The sequence below is a fragment of the Syngnathus floridae genome, chromosome 15 (genome assembly GCF_059516105.1).
Source record: "Syngnathus floridae isolate MCC-2025c chromosome 15, RoL_Sflo_1.0, whole genome shotgun sequence".
Classification (NCBI taxonomy): Eukaryota; Metazoa; Chordata; class Actinopteri; order Syngnathiformes; family Syngnathidae; genus Syngnathus; species Syngnathus floridae.
This window is the reverse complement of record NC_142427.1, coordinates 12831779-12847559: the sequence shown is the minus strand read 5'-3', so window position 1 is coordinate 12847559 and position 15781 is coordinate 12831779. Positions and strand designations below refer to the sequence as shown.

At 49.6% G+C, this 15781-nt stretch overlaps 1 protein-coding gene across 9 annotated transcripts in view; it reads right to left on the bottom strand.

The window, feature by feature from the left end:
- Positions 1-15781, bottom strand: part of sgcd (sarcoglycan, delta (dystrophin-associated glycoprotein)) — an 83413-nt gene that overhangs the window by 47119 nt on the left and 20513 nt on the right. For 5 of the 9 annotated variants that reach the window (XM_088398529.1, XM_088398531.1, XM_088398532.1 and 2 more), the window contains one exon: positions 6615-6734. The exons of 1 other annotated variant lie outside the window; for it this stretch is intronic. The gene's annotated coding sequence lies outside the window, so the exon portion shown is untranslated. Of the gene's footprint in view, positions 1-6614; positions 6735-9919; positions 10086-15781 lie in introns of all 9 variants that reach the window. 3 more of the 9 variants (XM_088398524.1, XM_088398523.1, XM_088398525.1) reach the window with 3 other exon arrangements.

The following is a 15781-nucleotide window of genomic DNA, read 5'->3' as shown; positions in this document are numbered from 1 at the left end:
CTAATATTCAGCAAAAAACACCATCCGCTTTTCCCCACTAAATCAATGATTAACCGTGAGCGGGATGTGGCGTGCCATCTAAAGAGAGACGCCAGAGCGCTCGTAAAGAGGGAATCGGTATTCAACGCGGACCGCGGCAATGAGAGCATACCATAATAGGAGCCGTGGCAATAAATGAGCCGCTCGCCATTCATCGCCGGCCAGGCCGGGCCGGGCCGCACCGCGCCCGTGACGGATTCTGAGCGCGCGGCTGCGGCGGGCAGGTGCATGCCGGGAAGCGGCGTAAGGGGCCCTCCGGGGGGAAACAAATTACCGCTGAAGGTGCGACTTTCCCCGCCTCCGTCCGGGACCGCATTTTTACAACGTCGTTAAATCATCTGGCGCTGGCTCGCCGCCCGTGATGGAGGGGAAGCTCTTTGCTGCAGATTTAGAGCTCGGGACGGCGCTGAGATGTATATTCACTTTATGGTCATTAGCCCCAAGCCCCGGCCGGGAAAAGCTTTCCGGCCGGCTTTTGGCGCCAATCCCCATTGAAATTGCAAGAGTTACTCACGCGGTAGCGCCCCCTGGAATGATGGGGGGGGGGGGAATCTGCCCCGAACAAGCCCAGAGTTAAACTTCTAGTCCACCCACCATTTTGGTGTGATTTCAGTTGACTTGACGGGAAAAAAATGGACCCTGACCCCTCACTTTCACCAATAGATAGAACATTTGGCAGACAAGTAAGTCTATGGGAACAGGACAACCAAAAATGGCTCAAGAAAATCACTTTTGCCTGGCGGCAGCCATTTTTGGCCCCGATCGGAAGGAAGCGCGTATCTTCGACAAAAGGGCCACGCTGAGATCAATTTTTGCCGAGGCCACGGACCGTTTTCGGGCGGAGCGTGCTTTCAAAGTTTGATGATCGTTTCAAGGAAAATGGGATAAGAGCGCCTCTCCGTCGCTGCTTGCAGCCTTAATTATTTTGCCGCTCTTGATTTTATTCAAGCTCCTCATTAGTCACGCGTGCTAGTGGCAAGAGTATAGCGCAAATGAGCAGCAGTTGCATAATTGGAGGCCGCTGCCGTGGCGGGAAATGAGTACTTACGAGTATAATACTTGCATTTCCTTTTAAACGGATAAAAGGCGCAACAAAATGAACTTTAACCTTTTCTTTTTTGTGGACATTACGCGTGCATTTTGATGCGTTTGTTCCGTGGTTATACAAAGTGTAACGCATCAATTTTGTGGCTTTTCCTTTTTTGGGGGATTGCCAACCGACAGAAAAATGGGCTGTGCATTGTCTATTAAAATCACCCTGGATGGAGAGGATTGCAAAATTTAGTGAGCGCTGAGCGGAGACCCTCAAAGAAAGAACATTGAGAGACAGCGCTGTCGATATTCGGCTCCATCCGCCCGACGCTCTTCCTCGGATTGCGCGGATTTACTATATATTCAGCAAATATCGACAGGCCGGTTCTTGTCGGAAAAAAAGAATACAAATGGAGAGCAAGCCCTGGGTTGTGCAAACAATGTCCGACTAGGCGAGCGGACGCCAGGTTGGGCGCTTTTGGACAAACGATAACGACGGGCTCCTGGATAATCTGGCGCAACAGAAGCGGGATTTTTGTTGTTGTGCCGTGGGAGATAACGACAAAAAGGATTCTCCGGTGAAAATGCAAAAGGAAAGTCCTTTGCATCCATCTGTCCAGCCCAGCCCAGCCCAGCCCAGCTTGGCTCAGCTCAGGCCAGCCCAGCCCAGCCCAGCCCAGCCCAGCCCAGCCCAGCCCAGCCCAGCCGTGTATGCTGTTCTGCCGCTTTGAGTGAAAAGGACGCGGTGAGAAAACAAACGCCTTTGTTGTACAAATCCTGACTTTCATTTGTCCTCTTTGTGGTGGTGATTAATCAGCTGCAGTCTCTTTCTTTCTTTCTTTCTTTCTTTCTTTCTTTCTTTCTTTCTTTCTTTCTTTCTTTCTTTCTTTCTTTCTTTCTTTCTTTCTTTCTTTCTTTCTTTCTTTCCCTCCACCCACACCTCGCAAATTCCATCTTTTGGCTAAAAGCTCGGACAGACAGCATCTGAAGCAAACCGACTGCGTCCACCTCCAGCTGAGGCGACAAAATGCCCCGCGATGCGTTCTCTGATGTCGGGGGGGAGAATGAGGAAAAAAGAAAACTAAAATAAGAGTCCCTTTTGCTCATGGCTCAATGAGTCTGATTCACAAACAGGAAAAGCAAAAAAAAAAAAAAGCGCAATCTTGGCTAACGCTAGGGCTCTATACAAAGGCCAACACGATTACAAAAATGACACATAAATACACATTCGGCTAGTCAATGTACATATACGTACCTAAGCCATTTCCCGGGCAAATTATGAGTTATTATGTGCTAAATGGCCAGAAAGCAACAAAAGACTCAAAGACGTGTATTCATGGTTCAGCTTACTTCATATTACGCTTTGGAAAAAGGCCAATATGATTATCCGACTGACACATTAGGCTGGTTTGATATACGTTGAAAGCATTTTCTGGCCAAATGATGAGTGTTCATCTGTTCAATGGCTGGAGAGCAACAAAAGACTGAAAGATATGTGGATTTTTAGAGTTGAAATGTCATTGATGATCATTTCAAATCATGATCATCAATAACAACTTGAAATTGTATTTTCCATTCGTGTGCCATATCCAGTCATACATTTGACAGCCTAACGATGAATTCGATCATAACGACAAGAAAAAATTCATAATTGGGGCCAACTGGGGCATTTTCCCCTGGGGGGTGCTCACTTTTGCAATTTCGACATTGATCCCTCCCAGCGTTTATTTTGAGGGGAGGCTAAAGTTACACTGTACTACATAAGCAGAATAGTGTCATTTCTTTATGATTGTCTCGTTAAAAAAAAGGAAGACCAAAAAATAAATTAAAAAAAATCACATCTGAGGGCTCGAAACACTGGCAAGTCGTCACATGACTTGGTGGACGTGAAATGGCAAATGAGGCCAACCGGTGAAGACGATATACCTATGTGTATGTGTGCGTGGAAGATTTACACTGTGATGCAAGCGGCGGTATTTAGCCTCGTGAAAAGATCAAATATGGAGCATGTATGTGAGGGCTGTGCTGAGTTTGGGGAGCTATTGCTGAACAGCAGACAATTATTCCCTGGTGAGCCTTCTGCCATTTCCCTGTGGGCAGGGTCCTAAAGATGAGAAGTGGGGGTGGCGGCGGCGGCCGGCGGCGGCTTGGATCATTCCGTCCGTATGCTTGTTAAAAGCTTTTGTTCACCATCATCTCCCACCCCTCCCTCCCTCCCTCGGAAAAACTCAACTCCCTTAATTAGAGCGCAAGACTGTTTCACTGCCTCCTCTCGCTCGCTCGCTCGCTCGTTTCATTGGGCGTAGTGCAAACTGCAAGCAGGGGCCCTCCGGTCAAAAGCAGGTTTTGGCTTTCAAAAGGCATTCTTGCTTTTTGGCAGCCGGTGCGGGATACAGGTGCCGGCAGCGCCCGCCGGCCGGCCAGCCGGCAGCAGGAAGCCAAGGCTTTGGTGTTTTAATGAGCTTTGGTAGAGGGAGGGCTTCCACTTGTTGTTTTTGGAGAGGCGAGCTTCAGCCAATCGGCTCGGAGGAGCGGCGGCGGCGGCGGCGGCAGAGCCAGCGCCCGTGCGCGCCAACAGTCGTCGGCTTTGGATTTGGTGACAACAAACACAGCAGCTTTGATTCCAGCATTTGGATTTACCTACGAGCCCTGCCTGCTGAATTTGGCTAGTTTGGATCCACTGAGGGAATGCTAAATGCTAAACTAAGTGGCGTGGTAACAGCCAAGTATTCTGCAAACTGCGTCGAGATGATTTTGTTGTGACGCTTTAGAGAAGCTGAGATCAATCCAAAACGATTCCCACCAGGAGGGGATCAAATTCTGTTTTCAGAGTGCTTCATTTCGATGCTAATTTCTTTCCGTTGTTTGACACAAAAGGGCAAATCGCCAAAGCTACCACGAATGCGTATTTAACGAGAAGCTGCGGTCGTTCGACGAGTAAAGGCATTTCTTTCTTTCTTTCTTGAACAGATTTACCCTGCTGGATGCGAGCTCCTTGGTTCTTCCTCCTCTCCAGCTTGAATTAGGGTGATGAAAGACATTCCTTTAGCGGTGGCTGGATTTAATGGCTCCTTCAAAATAATCTTTCCATTGCTGTGGCAATCGTATTTTGACCTCATTAGCCCTGTTTTGACTTGGAAATGCGAAATTCGGTAGTTCACGAGTAGAACCACAAAAACAGGTCGTAAGAACCGACCGACAAAGCAAGTTGAAAGCGACCATTTGAGGTCATTTTGCTCACTCGCAGGTCAGTCAGCAGTGTAGCGCTGGAATATGGACGCCATTTTCACTGAGGAATGGCAAATTCCGTGGGCAGATAATTTTGACCCCGCGTTCCGTTTCCCTCGGCTTTCACGAGTAGCCCCTAACCCCTAAACCCAAAAATCAATAGCATCTTGGTTGGCTTTGGGCTTATTTTGGTCATTTCCACCAAACGTGACGCGTACTCGACAAAAGGCTTGCGAGGGATTGACATTTGCCTCATATGTAGCTTGCCGTTCAGCCACTTGGCGTAGCAGGCCAAAGTGTCGCATGTTGGCAAATGGAAAATAGGTGAAGAAGGGAAGGAATTTTGTATGGGAGGGAGTGAAAACCAGAGAGGCTCGCTCGCTCGCTCGCTCGCAGCAGGAGCAGCTGCCACCGCAACACTTGCTGACACCCGCGAAAGTGGCTTCACATCTGCTTGTCAAATCTGCGGGAATATCAAGACAAATACGCCGAGCCGGCACATCCGCATATTGCTGCCTTTGCTACCGCGCTACGCACATCACCTTTTCGGCCCCACGGCACCGTGACTCGGCGCCATTGAAAGCTCCTGGCAGGCTGGCCCGTTTGCGTCCCGCCGTGTTTCAATGAGCCGCCCCTGTTCACCCCAAAACACGATGAACTTTGCGCAGCGTTTAATCTCCGCCCATTCTGTGTGTTTTCCACACATCGATCCGAGACATTCCTCCGTTCCGATCGGTTCCCGTCAGCAGGCCGCTTATTGCTGGGAGGAACGGCCTCCTGCTGACGAAACGCCGCCCGCGCTGGTACTCTTCGTGCGCGCTTTGCGCTTTGTCAAATTAACCCAGCCAACGAGACGGAAGCCCAAAGAGACCGAGGGGGGAACGATTTTTGATTCCCAGAGTTTTCGCTCCTCGCCGGCTTCCGCGGCTTACGGAGCATTCGGACGGTGTCAAGATGGCGGGTCAAAACATCACTGATGGATGCGCTGTTGATTTCGGAAGGTTGAATGCGCTCAAGGGATGACTGGGAACGGAGAAGCCGACAACTCTGTACCGAAAAGATCCCGACCGAGATTCCGACCTGGACTCACCGCCACGACGCACGTCGTCTTTTTCATTGACGCCACGCGACTTCCGAAAATGAAAAATCCGCCGGTCGTTAGTCAAAGGGGCCATCCGCCCAGCGCGTGAAATATGAGCAGCATCCGTCACGCGGTCGATACCACTCCTTCTTTTGCGCGGATGGACGGGCCAAGTTCCGTTGGGTAAACACGTGAAATGACAGCGCTCGGGGGAGGGAGAAAGCGCGCCGTCCGAAACAAGTCTCTGGATTTACATTTGACTGCCGCATCTGCATGCCGAAGACGCGCCGCCGGTGTTAGTGTGCGCACACCGAGATGGAAATCAAATCATGAATGAATTTTACATCGCGGCTCACTTGATTTTCTCCACAGCTCGAGGGCTGTACTAGAAAGCCGCGGGACGACGCTGATATACACACAGCCGCGCGCCCAATAACAGTCGGTAATGTAGTAGCGCCGAGTGTCTCCCGCATCTGAAGTGGATGTGCTCCACACAATACGGTGTTATTACAGGGATTTATGTGCACGAGCGCCAGAAGCACGGGAGAGACACAGACAGAGAGAGACTGAGAGAGACTGAGAGAGAGAGTTGTTGTGTGGGTTCCGACGCAGTCTGGCGGCACTGTCAACGTGAGCACCAATGGCTTGGACCGTTTGGACACGGATTTACAAAATGTTGGAGGGCGCCTTTTGGGAGAGCATTCACTGGTTAGGTTTAAGGGTGTGGCCAGGAGAAGAAGCTGTTGGGCATTTGGAAGGAGTTAAGGGGTCACTGGTCTGAAATGCGCCTTTAAACAGTGATTGGGGCTCGGGTTTGGGTTTTCCACTTTAGACTGAAAGGGCACCGATGTCGGATGCGGGATTTGTCAATCTGAGTGGGAGTGTTTGTCCGACTGACGAGGGATCAATCTAGGCTTGGGCTTTTGGGGACAAGCTTGGTTTTAGGGCCAGGTTTAGGGGTGAGTGGATTTTACGGTCCATTTACAATTCGGTTCAGATCTTAAGGTTCTGACTTGGGAGGTGAAGATTAGGTTGAGGGTCAGGGTATAGGCGCCAGTTGTTGAGGAGTTTATGGGCTTCAAGGTAAAAGTTCAGACTGAGGGTTTAGGATCTGGAGTTAAAGGATTTTTTAAAATTTGATATATACATACACATGTCATTGGTGCCATGCAAGAGTGTTTGAAATTGTACGTAGGTATTTTCTCAGCAGAACAATTGTGGCGTGTGGCTGTACCTCAACGTCCCATAACCGGCTTCCTGTTTCGGCTCGGGTTAGACGGCAAAGACCGGCGGAATCTGAGGAGTGCACGCCATTGCCGTCAAGTGCTTCCAGACACGGTCAAAGTCAGCGCTCCTGCCAAAAAAGGAAGAACCTTAGCATCCGTTGATACCCAAAAAATGCTCTTCGACGTGAAGATGAAAAATCGCTTTCGGATATGACATCGGCAACAAACGTTCAAAATGTGAACGCGTGGGTGCGTGCGTGCGTGCGTGCGTCCTCACGATTCTTGTCGCACGAGTCAAAACTATTTGTCCAGATGACAAGAGAGGAACACGATGAAAACCTTTTGGCTCCGTCGTTTCTGGCAGCGACGGGCCAAAGTGGTCCTTTTTTTCAGCGCCTCCTTCCAATAATTCCGTATTCATTGCGCAAATTGCTCTGCCGGGGAAGAGGCTCGTCTTAAAGCCGCTCGCTCGCTCTGCCTTAATCGATAGCTCGTCCGAAAATATTCGCTTTCCGCAAATTCATCGGCGTATTGGAGTCGGTCGGGAGCAGTCGTCCAACACCGGCTCGTGTTTGGAACCCATCCACCGCCGAACGCTAACTAGCGTTCATGACTGGATCGGACCGTTGCATACGTGAGAAGCGATTATGCCACATAGAGCTTGGCGACAAAGTGAAAACATTGACTTCAATGCGTAAGTAAGCCATTCAGAAACCATTTCCCTGATTAAATATGACTCATGAAGGACGAAGCCTTTTAATCACACTTTACCTCGGAACTCACGCTGGACGGCGAAAGGTGTACTTAAGGCTTAGGTGGGCCAAAAACACATTTGTTGACAGGCAACAGAAGCGACGGCGACAAATCCATTGTTTGGACCCCCCCATTGTCACGTGTTAAACATTCACGCCAGCCCATTTCTCATTGTTCACGTCCTCGCCTTTGGTTTTCCATTCAGGCGCTCGCTCGCATTAGCCGTATTAGAAAGCATACGCTGGCACCCCGCCGTTGCTTATCTTGATTGTCATGATTTGGCCAACAGTTTGTCGCTACGTGGAATGTCGTATCATTCGGAAGATTGTGTACGTAAACGCTCGCGAAACAATACGGAATTGAGGGGAATCCAGCAAACGGGCCGCTCATAGCTCGAGTGCTAGTTTCTCCCAATTGAAGATCAGCCCTCCCTGACGCACAGGAAGGAAGCAGGAAAAAGAAGTCTCAAGGAGTGTGGGGCCATTTTGTGTTGAAGAAGCCATTTTGGGCAAACACCAAATTGCCAAGCTTTCTTATTTTGTTTGGAACGCCGAGGATCCAAATTGTGATTTGAGCTGGAAATCCATTCATTCCGTTGAGCGCATAGTGTTGCGCAGCTCGCATCCATCCATGACGGTTGCTCTGTCAATGGACTTTCCTTCTCAGTTGCTCAAAAATCTACTCGACTGTGCCCACGTCATTAGGCGGATGGATAATGAAGGTGCGCGGCGGGATTCACCCAGCGCACTTTTGCTAAAAATCCATCCTTCGTGCTTCTGCGCCGCTTGGCTGTTTTGCCATCAACATCTGCGACTTCATCTTCCCACTCTATGATAGTCTTTTGTGTTTAATGCTTGCTTTCGTTTTTCCTGCGTTGTTTTGCTCATCTTTCGGGGTTCAGTGATTGTGTGCAAAAACCAAAACCGAAAAATGGCCGAACGAAGCAAATTGGACAATACGTACGTGAAGCGATTCCATTTTCTCAACATTGCAAAAAGTCCTGCAGAAGTGCACGTTTTCCGGATGGATGTGAAAGTCATCTCAGTCTTACCATTCACCTTTGTTCACAGTTTGACAGTCTACATTTCAGTTGATTCGAAAAGATTTCCGAGGAGTCCCAAGTCATCCAGAAACTTTCATCCAACTGGAGTTCGCTCATTATAAGCGCTTTGATTCGTTACGAAGGAGCATGAAAACACTGACAGAGCTCAGATGAGGACATATCCTCCGAGAGTGTGAAGAGGAACAAAGATATAGATTAGAAATACGTATCTGGTACGGAAATGGCCGTATGTCAATTTTGGAGGACAGCAAGTCGAGCAAAGCTCCAACGCAACAGGAGATCATTCGCATTCATCGCAATTCAGCTGCATGTTTCATTCAGTCAGAAGAGTTCTCTTTTAAATTCAAATCTCTTCAAGCATGGCTTGACTGACAGAACACCAAATTGAGCCCCGCATGTGCCGGATGCAGTCAAATGTTGTTGAAAGCCAAGTGCCTCTTTGCCATACGAGCTGCTTCTCTTTGCCAATGTTTGCCTTGCCCCGACCCAAACGAGCACGCGAGCAGGTGCCGGTCGGACGCACTCCCAAATCCCTCGTGAGGCAAATTGCTTGACTGCAAGTAAGAGGAAACAAACCTCAGGTACGTACGTGCTGGATGCAGAAACCATTTTGCCAGTCTCATTCTGTACCTGCAAAACCCACAAGCTGGATGCCGAAAAATCCACTTCAAACAGCTTTCCAACGTACAAAGTTTTCACCCTTAACCGCGACAAGAATTGACCGACAGCAGACCGCAAAATCCCCGCACCAACGGGCAGGCAGGCCAGGCCAGGCCAGGCCGTGTGCTGGATGCCCAAAACAATCCTTGCTGAACTCCAATACATGGTGAGTGATCAAACGAAAACCACAAAACAATTCACTTGCCTGACTTCAGACAAGAGCACAGTTACCTCAGGTGCTGGATGCAGAAAAATGGGACTTCCAAATGAAACAACAATTTTAACCCCCAAAAATCTGCACACTTGACAAAACCACTCCAGATAAGACCAAAAAAACAACAACCCCACAACTCAAGTGCCGATGCAGAGAAATAAACGGCTCTAATTTTAATGCAGGATTTGAAATGACAACGTGACTGTCCAAAGGAAAGAAGAAGAAGAATCTGCCACCTGCAGACAACAAGACAAAAGCCATCAGGTGCCGGATGATGCGGACCAATCCACAGTCAAATGGCAAAGCAAAGAAAATCCGGATTGAAAATGGAAACTCTTGATGGGCAGCTGAAAAATCCTCTTCTCTGCGGCTGGCTGTCGGCTGCCTCCGTTCCGGGTCTGTCCGTAAAGCGGAAACGACACAGTGATGCTCATTGCTCCGAAGGCTGAATGATGCATAGCAAGCAGGACGGAGCGGAGCGGAGCGGAGCAGAGCGGAGCAGAGCAAAGCAGAGCAAAGCAGCGCTTGTCAAGACCAATCACACGGTGCACGGAGCCACGTTCCCCGAGGTCGAAAGAACTTCACCAAATCCGGCGCTCCAGTCGAGTCGGCCGGCGCCTTACCTCTTCGGCGGATGCCAAAATTTGGCTGGCTGCTGTGAAGCTGCCTTGATCTTGTCTTGAGATGACAATCTCAAGTCCAGTTGAAGAAGTCCAGCGGGAGACCAATCAATAGCCGGCGGACCAGTCCTCGTCCTCAAATGTGTCCAATCTGGGAGTGGGCATATTCCTGGTCAGAGGTGAGCATCCCTTCAGTGGCCACATCCAAATTCGGTGCTGCTCAAATTCCAGCAAAAGGCTCCCAAAAAAAAAACGGGCTGTTTCGCTCTCGAGTTTTTTGTTGTTGTTTTTTTTAAAAAGAGAATAGCCGCTCCTCGGGTGGCATCTGTTTTTCTTGACAAGTCTGCACCGGGAGGGGGGAGAGAGAGAGAGAGAGAGAGAGAGAGAGAGAGAGAGAGAGAGAGAGAGAGAGAAAGCGAGAGAGTGCGTGCGTGCCAGAGTGCCAATGCACGCGTGGATATGCGTGCGCGCCAAGGCAAGAGAGGCAGCAAGCAGCAAGCGGAGGCGAGCGCCAAGTGGATCTGGACAGCGACGTGAGAGGCGAGACGACGATGTCTTTGGGAGGTGGGAAGAGAGCGAGACAGAGAGAGAGAGAGAGAGGGAGGGGTGAGCGAGACAGAGAGAGAGAGAGAGAGAGAGAGAGGCAATAAGAGCTCCATTAACAGAGGTGAGAATCATTCGATACCCTTGATACCCCGATGAAGGCGCAAGTACTAGTATGTACTGTATATTACTGTTAGTTACTCTATAAATGAAAAGAGTGGAAGTCAAAAAAAAAAAAAAACAAAGGATTGATTGCATGGTTGCACAAGTTGACAGCAGCTCCTCTTGCCAAGGGTCATAAAGATTGATTAAAATATTCCAAGAGGCACGAGTCGAAGGAACACACGCAAAGGGATTGACTGACGTGAGCGCGCACACACACACACACGCAGACACACACAAACGACTTCATTTGAAGGGAAAAGTGTATCAAGATTGCTCCTTGTTTTTAAAGCACAAAGTGATGGAGGACAAAGATGAAACCCCGACCGACTGTGGGCTTTTTTTTTTTTAAATCAAATCCTATGATGTAACATTTGAAAGGCACGCTTCCGTGGCTATTATTAGGATCTTGCTTTTCAATTGGCCATCGCCACACATAGAGTGAATAATGAGTGCCTACCGGTTGCTTTGCATGTGCATAATCTTCTTGACAATCCTTTTTTCTTCTTTAAAGGATTCTGCATATTCACTGTTTGGAAACTACTCAAGGCAGCAAGACTAGTCAGTGGCAGATATGGATGGCCACTGGACACAGGCTAAATGAGCAAAAATTCAACATTTTCCCCATAAAACATCCCACATAGAAAAATCAAAATCAAAAATGGTGATTTTGTTTTTCCCTCTAACTTCTACATTTGATGCCTACTGATTGCAAAAAGTCATCATTTTGAAAATATTGGTGTTATTTCTTCATTTTCCGATGTCATTTCAACCGTTTTTGACCGCTTCTAACCCTTTCAACTCGTTCATCTCAGTGAATCCGTACTTAGGTACTTTTCAATCTATTGGCCGATTTTGGAATTGTACTCGATTGGAGTCAGTCAGCCTCAAAAGATCAATATCGGTCGGGCGCTAATCATCCGTCTTTTGGTTGAAGCTACTTTAGGAAGGGCAAAATTGGCTGGTACCCATGAGTTGGGTGGCACCCATGAGTTGGGTGGCACCCATGAGTTGGGTGGCCAGGGGGCGTGGCTATAAAAGAAAGGCTTTTGAGCAGTCGCCAGCATGATTACGACTGAGCGACTGCGAAAGGGAGCCGATAAACAATCCTTGGATGAATTATGCATGCAAAACGTGCCATTGTCGGAGAAAGTCCTTGTGTCAAGCGACAAGCGCAAACATGGACGTGCTTTTGACGCGTGGGAGGATGCATTTTTGCGTCTGAAAAGAGGGACACGCCTTTTGTCACCGCCATTCCGACCATTGGTGAAAAGGAATATAGAAGTATTACGCGTGTATCTATAAGGACACGCAAAGTCGCCTGCCTCAAAGCGAGCTCGCTCCAGGGTGCTTGGTTTCGGGGCGCAGACCGCTGTCAGCCTCACTCGCTATGCTTGGACACTTTTGGACGGACGGTGGCGCACTTTCGGCACGTGCTTGCTTTTCAGGCTCAGCGCGGCCGCCGCAACAGCGCGTCTCCCTCAGCATGCCGTCGTTGCACATGTCAGCTGACGGATATAAACGCGGCCTGCTTTGCGAAAGGGAGACGATCGACGAGGCTTTGAAGCCCCGCAAAACCAAGCCCGGTTTTAGCGCGCCAGATCAATTATGTATGCACGCGTCGTCGCTACGAGTCGACGCTGATTCCGTGTTCTTCTGACGTGTGGGAGGAAGGGAATTATGGAGGCCGTTTTCATGTATTTCCCCACAAAAAAAAAAGACATTCTATGAAGTGATCGCAGTTCTTTATGGTTGCACGTATGTATGACTGGAAAGGAATCACAGGGAGGACGTAATTCATCAGCACGATGACAGGCGAGACGCTTCAAACGCCGGCGAAGCTTCGCCATCCGTACGCGCAATAGTCGTCGCGTAGGGCTGGTCGACGCGGCCCAGTTCCTTCCGAGCGCCACGCCACGCCACGCCACGCCACTCCGGTCGAGTGGGAACACCCCGTGCGTGCGGCCGATTCGACTGACTGACCGACCGACCGTCCGACCGACCGACCGACCGACCGACTGACGCATTTGGATCATTAAAAGAAAATCAATCACAATTACATGCAAAAGCATTTCAAGTGCATTCAAGGTACAAATTCAAAAGTGAAAAATGAGACGACAACGTGGGAGGCAGTAAAATGCTGAAGGCCCTCCCTGAGTTGAATCATTGCTTTCATGTATTAACTACTATTATGAGTTCACTTTTCTTTCATTAGGGATGAGAATAAACTTTTCTGTTTGATTTTTTGGGGAATCGTCGTCTCTCTCTGTTCGTTTCTTCGCAACTGCTTTTAGTCTGATTATTTCCACCTGGATGGTGCGAGGAGATAAAAACGGCGTCCCGAGGTAATCGGACACCGCCGTCTGTTCATGCTGCTCTCATCCAATCAGTTTGTGTTATTTGTCCCTCTTGATTGAACTCGCAGCTGGAGAAGATCCTCGCCGCGCGCTCATCGAGCGGAATACCAAAAGGCGGTACCGCCGGGCCTCGTGAGAATTCCCCCTCCCACCCCCACCCTTTTTCCGCTTCACCCGGGCATCATTGCAATAATTCAACCGAGGCAATGGGGGGACTCCCCGGATGATTGAGCGTAATGACGTGTGACCGCATGAGGCAGCTCATCGGAAACGGTAATGAAGCCCGCTATGACCGTGATGATGATGATGACGATGATGGGGAGGAGAAGGACGAGGAAGATGATGAACCTCCAAATGAACAAAGGAGGGTTGGCAGGTGAAGATGATACAAATAAACAACTTGTGACTTCAAAGAAATATCTTTATCAAATCTTTATCTTCATGTTTATCAAAACAAACGAGTTTTTTTTTTTTAATCCGGTTCATCGAATGTTGATCAGTCATCGTAAAATTGTGGTTAGCTGCTGCCCTAATTTACACGCATACTTATACAGTAAGGAGGCTTTTAAAAGGTCTTTCCTCCACATTACTTCTCGTAAGAGGGTGGTGGGAGGGGCCGCTTACGCTATCTGCGGTCATCAGAGTTAGCCGAGCAGGGTGGATGTGTGAAACGACTTCCGAAAACTGCCCCCGATTGCGCAAGGAATCCAAAGGTAAACGGAAGCCATTTTCTCCCCTTCCTTCATGGAGGAATTTCATCAAATGCTACGCCAAAGCTGTTCGTCCGTTAACGTCCCCGCAACAGCCTCAAGTTGCGGAGATAGCGGGCCGCTCTGCCTTTCCGGCGGGCGAGGAACAATAAGCGAGAGGACGAGTCGGAGGGATGGATGCGGGTGACTCATTCTGCCACCTCTCTATTAGACGCCGAGCGGGTCTCCATTTGCCAGATTTGTGAGGCGAGAGCAACGTTAATCAGAACGTGCGAGGGAGGCCGCCAGACAAGAAAGAAGAAAAGGAAGGAAAAACAGCTTGCTCCAAAAGGGAGCCGTGGACTCGGGAGGTGTGGGAAAGTTACGCTGCGATATTGCTAGCTAAAATGCTACCCGCCGGGTGTGTTTTGGTTTTCCTTGACAGTACTAGTATAGCCACTAAATTTGGACTCATCTTGCCACTATGGAGTTCTATGTTTAGCGTGAACATGTGACTCCCCCCGGCGGATTTGGTGCCACAGCAGTGACACTGTGCTCGGCGCCCTGGAGGGAGCAGCTGGAGGGTTTCTCTAACAAGCCGAGCGTTAGACGGACGGCGGAGAGGGGAAAAAGAGCCGCTACGCGCCGCTCGGCACCTGGAGGAAGAGGAGCGAGTCGGACGTGCGCTGGGCAAAAGGTCTCGCCGAGGGAGTCGAGCTAATGACAAGCAGGCTAAAAATAGCACCCGCCACAAAAGGTGCGTTACATCCACTTTTTCATCTTGAACACAAAGTCCGTCCATGCATCGATCCTAGTATACAGCTGGCCTTTCTTAACTGGCGCATCTTCCTCCTGCGTCCGCAAAAAAGACAATGGTTTCTCGGCACCCAAATGCCAACAGGTGGCGCCAAAACGATGCACGAAGCTCCTCAACTCACAAACGTACAGCAATCGGAGGGGGATTGGCACCCGCCAGGCCCGACAAAGCCAAACTAGGCAACAATCTTACGGAAATCTTAGGACGGAAATCTCTACGTGACACTCGTTTACGACGCCCGAGTCGACAGTGCGGTCGCTAACTTTGAAGCGCACACGCGCGGTCTCGATCGAAGGTCTTTTGGTGACGCCTTGATTGAGTGCGAGCCTGCCTTCGGCGCCTTCTGATGTGCAGCAAAGAAATTGTCATCTTGTCAGGCGAGATCAACCGTCTGACAAAACACCGCAACAACAAAGGGGATGAGCAAATGGTCCGAGTGTTGCAGCAGGATTGCAGCGGACTTGGCTTGAATGTTTGTTTTCCTTCCATCCAGGTCGGTTTCGACAAACCTTGACCAGGTATCGTTTTGAGAACTTGCGAAGGCCACCTGAGTGTGGAAGCGTTTGTTGTGAACAAATGAAACTTGTATCCGACCGACGTACGTCTCCTCAGGCGCGAGCGACTCTTACGCTTCAACCTTGTGTCACGTTCGTGCCCGTGAATACTCGCTTGCTATAATGGTCGGGGCGGCGATGCCACTTCCGCTCAAAGCCGTACACGTTTCTTGACATTTCCTGAAGCCGTACCATAACGCGGCGGCGGGTGGGCTGGGTGCGGTGGTGGGGGGACGTTCATTTCTGTGACCGAGAGAATGACGAGGACGTGGCTCGCAAAGTCCACGGTTGCGTGGAGCAAGTCGTGCGCTTGCATTAAAAACCTTTCAAGCTGGGTTTTCTTTAGTCATGAGGACATTTGTCTGTCTTTTTGGGGCGACAATCTGTGTGGTCAGGTCACATGATTTGCAAAAAGGAACAAATTGGAAAGGTGTGACGAGATCCGTTGGACTGGCTGAAGGAAGGTCTTAAGGGGCTCAAATCAAAACAAAACAAAACAAGCGGCGCATTTGGTCTCTCTCACCTCCAGCGCCTCTCGGGAAGTGAATGAGTGGCTGTTTGACCTTGATAGCCAAACGACAGCGAGGAATAAATCGCCGGGCGCTCGCCTTTGCGGGGCCAGATAACGGCTAATGTATGAGGCCGGGGCGACGGACGGAGGCAAGCTCGCTCGCTCGCTCACGTGACTCCACGTGAACGATAAGGACCGGTGAACCGACGACGTATGTATGCTCTGTCATGGG